The sequence below is a fragment of the Betta splendens genome, chromosome 9 (assembly GCF_900634795.4).
Source record: "Betta splendens chromosome 9, fBetSpl5.4, whole genome shotgun sequence".
In the NCBI taxonomy this organism is placed as follows: Eukaryota; Metazoa; Chordata; class Actinopteri; order Anabantiformes; family Osphronemidae; genus Betta; species Betta splendens.
The window spans coordinates 6296590-6305144 of record NC_040889.2 but is presented as its reverse complement, the minus strand read 5'-3'; positions in this window follow the sequence as shown (position 1 = coordinate 6305144).

Below are 8555 nucleotides of genomic sequence, written 5' to 3'. Positions count from 1 at the left end.
CACAGCTCTACCCGTGTTCTCATGTCGTACATACACAGATTATCTAAGGCGAACAGCTCGGGAGAAGCAGCTATTCTAATTAAACGCACATTTTTCCACTAATAAACGTACGAATGGCTGGCGTGCAGAGCGGCGGCGTTTTCTCCGGCGCACTGGCGAGATTCGCAGTCTCTCCGTTCGCGTCGAGGACAACAAAGGGAAGATTACGCTCGTCTGCGAGGGGAAAGTAGGGCACGAGAAGGCGACCTGTTTACCGCGCTGCGAGGGGATAACGTAAAGATCCGAAAGACGTCGAGGACTTGTTTTCAGTTTCACAGACCAAGCTGTTATTTTAGCACCCTGGAAACGACCCCCCCTCCAAGGACAGTGGCTCGTTTCAGTCATAGCAGCGTCAATATCTACTGACCTAGTCTGGCAAAATGCGCGGCTGCGTTCCTACGCTTAAAAAAGTCTGCCCTCGTTGTCATTTTACGCACTTTACGCAAATGGAAGCTTTGAAAAATCGCCTTACACAGAGAAATGGTAGAGTGAAAACTACGCACCGATTGGTCTCAAGTTCAAGTTGGATGGCTTCTTCCTACGCTGTGTCCAACTCCAAGTCTGCGTGCTCTGTATTTCCTAGACGGCAGCTCGTCGCCTATTGTGTGTCTGCGCACCGACAAGGAGCAGAAATGAAAAAAACAAGCCCATAATATTTGTAGACTATGAAGCAGGAAAGGTCATTGTGTTGTAAACGCCGAGAGACGAGCGGCTGTCGGGGCCGTGATCGACTCGCCCCCTCCCTCCTCCTCCCCCCGCACGTCTCTCTCGCCGGCCATCCAGCTCGGTTCAACGGGGACACGGGCTGCCGCCGCGAGTCCTGCGCAGCCGACGAACCAGATGCGTCGAGTTCAGCTGAGGTGAAGCCCAGTTAAACAGCGAGCCCCCCACACCGCCGCGCTGCTTACTGCACGTCTCCTGAAGGAGGGGGCGAAACAGGGAAAGGAGCGCATCACGGTGAAATATCTGTAAAACGAGGCTGTGCTGGGATGATTATTAGGAGCTGCCTCACCCCCACCCCCCACACTCCTGCCCCCTCCGCGGATCTCTGGGCTGAAAATAGCTTAAAGTAGCGCCGCGAAATTATAAACTGCAGCAGACTTTACTAAGAGAAGGCAAAGGCAACAGCAGCGTGCTGTTTATTACAATTTCAATAATATAATATATATATACGATTTCACTGCCGTACGCAAACTTTAACTTGGACTGTTTTATAACCCCCCTTCCATGTGTGTCACTCCTTTAATTAGCAAGACTTTTAACTAAATGTCTAATTGATACGCTATAAAAAATTATTTATTTATTTATTTCAAACAAGCAGCGCACTTTTAGGATAATTAATATTCGACATTAGCTTACAAACCCCTTGAATATCACTCCCCTTCCGACAGTGTTAAAAAAAGCCAAACACACATTTGAAGAGCTAGCCCATTACTCATGCTAGCTGCAGGTTTAGCTCAACGGCTAATTATTTTGCCTTCTTGCTAGCTAATGATGCTCTGCCAGGCTGCGTTTCTTACACCTGTTTGCCCGCGTTAATGAGCCCGGTTCCGTCTGGTTCCCCTCTGGACCCTAATGAAGGTCCGGATATTCCGTTAGACACCATGGTTGACTTGAAGACAAGCCTAGACTTGTTGAATTGGTTCCCCTGCAGACATTTTACTGATTAATCAGCCGTGGAGCTGAGGCAGAGCCCGGGGAAGGAGCAGCCCTGCATTCAACAAGTGATTAAATAATGAGCCTCAATATCAAACCTGGCAACCTGGGGACGTTTATTTTTTAAAATTAGCTTCATAATACTTTTAATTAAATATACTACATATACTATGCTCTATGCAAAAGTGTGACTGTGTAAGTACAGTATGGTTTTAATTATTGATAGACAGACCATTAAAAGAGATGATTTTTTGAATTATACATCATCCCACAATGCTTGTATTAATATATTGTTATTATAAAAAGTTTATGCTTCTAAAACACATGCACACAAACTCCACGTGCAAGGTATAAAACAATATCTGACAACATTTGCAGAGAAAATAAAATGTAACACTCCACTATGCTGAGGGTGGACCCTCTCCAGAGTCCCCATTTGAAAATACAAGCTCAGAAATTAAAGTGCATGTTAAATAAAGTGCATCAGATTCTACATAACAACCTTTAAAGCCATCGATAATAATTAACTTTTAATATGGACTCTCTGGAATCTTAATTAATACACTCACTGAGAAATATGCTGGGGGTTTGGGATGTAAATTAGTGAACAAGTCATAAAAAGTTAATTATTAAATCAAGTTGCTATTCAAAATCCTTTTATGGTGAAAGTCAATTCAGCTCACTTACCCAGTTTATTGGCTTTTAAAATAAATTTAGTTTGCAGGGAATGTTTTACAGTGAAAACAACAATTAAAAACATATGACATGACTGTGATTTGCTATAATAATCTGTGAAACAAACACACACTATAATTAACTTTAAAATTATTTAAAAAAAGTAAAAAGATGGTCCTCTTTCAGTCATTCAGACACATGTCAGTCGTGTTACTGCCCCCGTTTATGAGTGTGATTTGATTATTTATTTTCTAACTCCAGCGCGAGCATGCACGACAGAGGCGAGTGTACCAAGTGGTGATAAATCTGTATTGACAGGTGATATTACAGTTGCACTCGTTGACCGCACCCTGTGTGCAGTACAGTACGCCTATATGTGTCAGCAAGGAGAGCTATAGGATTAAGGGCGTGTGTGTGTGTGTGTGTGTGTGTGTGTGTGTGTGTGTGTGTGTGTGTGTGTGTGTGTGTGTGTGTGTGTGTGTGTGTTCTGCACATGGGCTGAGAATGTAGGTTATAGCTCACAAGGATTAGAAGGTGACGCGGGTTCATATTAACTCAAGGCAAACAGGCGTATACATTATATTTCAGAAAAAAATATTTCAGTGTTTAAAATCTACATTAGGGCTCCAAGATCGTACAATTATTGTAAGCTTTTCATTACATACAACCGTGACCACTTTTACACAGGAAATTATTGTACACATTACATATTTATACATTACATATTACATTACATACTTTAAATATTACATATTGTTGTATAAAAAGATGCAGTTAACCAAAACACACTTCTTATTTATTTTAATTGGATCGATACACTGTATGTTTTTGCTTTTTGTAACCTTTATGTAACAAATTATTTTCATTAAGTGATCTAACCAGATTTGTGACTTTTGCAAGAAGCCTTTTTCATTGCAACAACATTTTTTGTAAATTAACACAAAATGACATAAATGAGGAAACATAACTTAAAGTGTTATTCCTTATTATGTCCATACATTTTTCCCAGTCTGAAATTTAAAAAAAGTTAATTTCCCCATGTGTTCCTACAGCAGCTGTCAAACTTTAATTCATGTGCAGTGAAGTGAAATATCACTTCAAGTATTATAGTAAGATGTGATTGCCCTGCTGATGGATACAGATACGGTATTAAGCACTTATCTATAAGAACCATACACTCAAATGGACTTAAGCACTTAATACTCATCAATCTTTCATTTTATACAATTTAAACATCCCTCATATGTAATTCATTTATGTCAATTAAGAAAAACGACTAGAAAAGTTCGGTATTTTCTGCTGAACTTCTTTGTGTTCTTTGTGGTTGTTGTTTTCCACAGTTTGATGCAAGACGTCTGAGGAGGTAAGATGAGGTAAGGAAGAGGTGAAGCGATGAGAACAGGGAGCTGCGTCTTGCGGAGGTGGCCAGAGCGCTCTACTTGGCACTGCTAATTTGCAATCAGACACTCTCTTTGAGTTCTGTGCCTGCCCATGTCTCCAGACAGTGTGGATGGCAGCTGAGACAAAGCTAGCATTCTCCACCACCCAAGGCCCCTCTTAGTTTTTATTTCAGGCCAGTGCACTCAGACACAGAGCGTTCTGCGTGGAGCACCCAAAGACGGCAGCTAGAGAGAGGACGGGAGGACGGAGCGACTACTCGGGAGGAAGAGGAGAAGTGAGGGGAGGTGTGGAAAAAGTGGGAGGAGGCTGCTGTCTTTCCCCAGTCAGCCGCCCTCCTTTCGTCGTTTCTTCCCCTCTTTAGATGATACTCCGATCCGTCTGCCTAAAACATGCTGCAGTGCAGTGCCACGCCCCACCTAGCACCATGAAAACACTCCAGCTTTGATCGATCATAGAGCTCAGACAGGGGGGCTGATCGTGACCTTTTCCCCTTCACCATCTCGAATGACTGCATCACTTTCAGTAAAACGGGAGTCCAGTATTTACAAAGTTCAACAAACACTCCTTCAGGTCAATCAGGTGCAATCCAAGCTTTATTAAGTAGATCAGAACATGACATCAGTGTCAAGTCTTCGCCATTCTTGGTGAGTGGCATGCACTCCGTATATTCGTTAGGAGTGTTTACTCAGGGCAGGCAGGCTGAACGTGCATGTTGTTACAGCAACGCCTCGTTTAATGAAATAATTAAAATGAGTTAAGGATTATTGTTTTCCCTGAAGCACAATTCCCCAACGGTGCACCTTGACTATCACCTTTCAAATATAAGCGTTGACGCACGAGCACGTGCCGCTACCTGAAAGCCTCTGTGCATCGGCGTTATGGCTTTATTATCGGCAGTGCAGTGGCATTAAAGTGTGTTGTGGGGTTGGTTGCCACGGGCAACGGGTCAATGATTACCAGGAGGGCCAAGGGTGTCCTTAAACGCAGGTCAGAGCCACTTCTACAGGGAGAGGGACCGGACTGGGCTGCAGCTGCCATCTGTAGGTCTGAGAGGTGTGTCTGTGCAGTTATGCATGTCCTGCCAACAAAGATGCATCATGGTTGTACAATGGGCAGAGCCGTGACCCGGGAAGCTTTCTTCCCAAACTTATTCTAAACAAGAACGTGCAACAATCTTCATATGAGCTTTATCTCGTTTCAAGGCGACTGCCACATGTCAAGCAAGGTCAGTGAGTGAGTCAGTGAATCAATGGACTGGACCGATGTCCCTCGCTTCACATCAATAATTTCTAAAAAGCAGCTGAAAAAGCTGGAGCTATAAGAAACGCACACTGGGGGAAAAATCTGCTGCCGTACTTGGTTCGCATGGAATCCCGCAGGTCATCTCACTTAGTAGCAGCTTTCCTGCGCCGTCCCCGAAGAGCACAATCCCTCTCAGTCCCACTCAAACACACAACAATGCCAGGAATGGCTGCACATTTGTGCACCAACGACCATTAGGCGACATCCATCTGCCTAATTCATTCAATTTCTCCTTCTGCCGTGCCAGCGCAGTTGGGCCTGAGAGGGTGCAGGTGGGGGGCAGAGCAGACTGGGAAGCTTGTTGCCGAATCGTAAGCGAGCCAGAGCGGGTCACAGAGTTCTGGCTGTTGGAGGACGGGGATGGCTTAAAGCAGATTGTTGGGAAAAGCGTGTCCTTGGGGCGATCCCAGCACAGCGCGGCGGTCACTGTGACCCCCCGGCTCTGAACTTGACCTTGACTGTATCTTTAGCAGCGGACAGCCCAAATTGCTGGATCGCATGGCTCTGGGTTCTCCCCCTTTTTAATTCCCTTTCACTTTTTCACTTTCTTGCGCCCTGGATGACCACAAACAGCCATTGTCACTACGGCCCGTGAGAACAATTGGGTTCTTATGCTGTGGCTGGTCAGGGGATAGGAGGGTAAACTTCAGCAATGGGCTGCACTAAGTAAATTATAGCTCCGACGGCCTGACGCGGTTTGTGAGAGTGAAAACCCGCAGTTCAGCACATTTCTTTGTCCTTATTCCTACAACATGAGCGAGCGCTTGATAGGCAATCATCCTGAGGCGCATGTAAAACCAAAGGAGCGCCACAGTCCCTCGGTCCCCGTCCTCTCTCAGACCAAGGCCCCGCCTGTGGACTGTCCTCCCGCGCTCCCATCGCTCCACCCTCCTACCCTATCCCCTTTCTACATGACATCATCTGCACATCTGTCGTCCCTACAGGGTGCTGGTGACACAGACAGGCCGCAAAATTAGCCGAGCGCTCTCCCTCTGCCTTTGTCACCGTCTCTTTCTTCGCCTCTGGCTCTCGGTTTCTTCTTTTTCCTCCCTCCTCCCCTAAACTCCTCCTTCGCGTTCCTTCTCTCTAAAGCAGCTTTTCTTTCTGACTTTCTTTCACTCCTGTACACCTTTCCCTACCCTCTTCCCCTCTGCATTATATCCTGTAAGTAATATGGCTGCACACTACATGTCCCTGTTTCCTACAATGTGGCACGTACATTTGAGCAGGCAGGAAACAGCCATTAAACTAAATGATCCATGTTCCTGACCCCAGCCTTGACCCATGTGATTGTGAGCAAACTCAATCAGCGAGGTCAGCGCTAACGTAATGTGACTCTTTGAAATATTTTTTTGACTTTCTCTGACTTGAGCTATTAGAGCCCGCTAAAACCAGTTAAGACGCTGCGGTTACATCAATTTGCGTTCGTGTGTGAGAAAAGAGAGAGCGGGAACGATCTCCAGCGTGTTTCGACAGCGAGGCCCAGCCCAGCCGGGGGCCGAGGGTTTTCAGCTCACAGAACACATGTTTGTGTAACACATGTTTGATTCCCAAAGCCCCAGTGCAAATCAAGTCGTACTGGATCCCACCAGCTGCAGTGAACTAGCTTCATCTTCAGAGATGCAAATGGATACTTTTTCTTAATTCCATATTTCACTAGGTTTGCCTCAGAAAAGTGGACACCTAATCAAAACCAGTTCCAAACACAGCTTCCTCCTGAAACGATTCCCAAGTACAAGTGGACAAATAAAAAGTTTTGGGGCCTGACCTGAGCCTGATCGCATCAGCAGAGTTAAAAGAAGCCAGCCCAGAATGCAGCAGATGGGATTAGTACCCCCAGTTTACACAGGGGGATCAGGGGCTGATAAGCAGCACACACTCGCCTAAAATCCTACATTTCATATCTGTTTTTAGTTACTTGTGTTTTACTCTTATTCATCATTAAAGTCAATCACTTGTGTGAATAATCAGAACCCAGTATGTTACAAAATTGGAAAAATTTTGAATCTGCTATTGCTGTGGACAATTAATTAATTAAAGTATTAATTGATTAAATCCTACAGACAAATCATGTTTGCACCTTTTAGTGAAGTCACTTATAACACTGTCATTTGGGTTGTACATTAAAAAGGGAATGTGAAAAACTGTGTGTCATTATAACACACAGATGAAGAGTGTGTTCAGAGGGTTGAACACCCTCTGAACACACTCTTCATCTCAGACGAGCAAACGCTGCGGCTCGAACCTCGACTTTTCAAACGGCAGGAACCAAGATGGTGGAAGGAGCGCGGGGCTGCTCTCGCGCCGCTCCGCATGCTGCACGTTCAAACACGGGCGTAAAGAGCCCCCTTGAGGAGAAAGAGGATAATGCACTTTATGCGTTACGAGGAGGAGCTGTGGCAACGTTCAACTCAACCTGGACCAGCAATAAAAAATATAAAAAAAGGTGGAATTTTCAAATGTAACCAACAATGCATGAGCATTCTCATACTGAACTCAATAACAATAACGTCATGAAAACTCGGATTGAGATGGGATGTAAGTGTTCGTTTTTGTAAAAAATAGTACAGGTTCTGGAGTCACGCGGCACAATGCGGGTGTAGGAGGACTAGTTCGACCCGAGCCGGAGACGTTTGGAACAGAGCCCTTCCCTGGTGCAATGTCTCCTCCTGCAGTTACAACTGAGTATAGGTTTGTGGAAAAACGCTGACTAACCAGAGGGACAACACATCCGCGGCCTCAAAGGCGATAAGAGAGTGCTCTATATTTATGTTTGTCTTACGTTATTTAGATTAAACACTGAATCGATAGCAATTGATCTCAAACATTTGAGGGGCGCAGGTCTTGTAATTTCTCCACTCCGGCTTTGTCAGTTTACTTATTACGCTGTTTCGAAACCAACGTGCAGATGCGCTTACAAAACATCTGCAACATGTTTACATCTAAAAAGTTCCGTATTTACACCCCCCAAAAAGCATAAATCCTTAACATAAAAGAAATTATTCCTGGAGACGTTTATGTGCCGCGTGACATTGTTGAAAACACGGCCTTGCCTTCATCTGCCCCTTAAAAAGGTTCAAGATGCTTCAGAGACAATAATTGCTCAGAAATGGAACTGTTGTTCCTCAACATGGAAACAATTTCCCCCTGTCATCTTTTCGGATCGCATGGACGCTCCGAACAGTGTAAATTAGATTTGATTACAAAGTAGTTTTTCATAGCGGAGTCGTAAATACTCTGTTGCCCGTTAAGCCCCGGGGTGGTTTTATTTTGTATCTGGGACGCTGCGTACACCACCCCCCTCCACCCCCTCCTCTCAGGCGCAGGGACCGATATTCATTTCGCCAACCACATTGCGATGACTCGTGCATTCCAGCATGCATTTAGCCCCATTACGCATATAAGCACCATGTGTTTGTCTTGACGTATTAGAGTCTAAACAATGCCCCCGACGTTGCGGTGAGCGCCAAAAAAGCCACTTG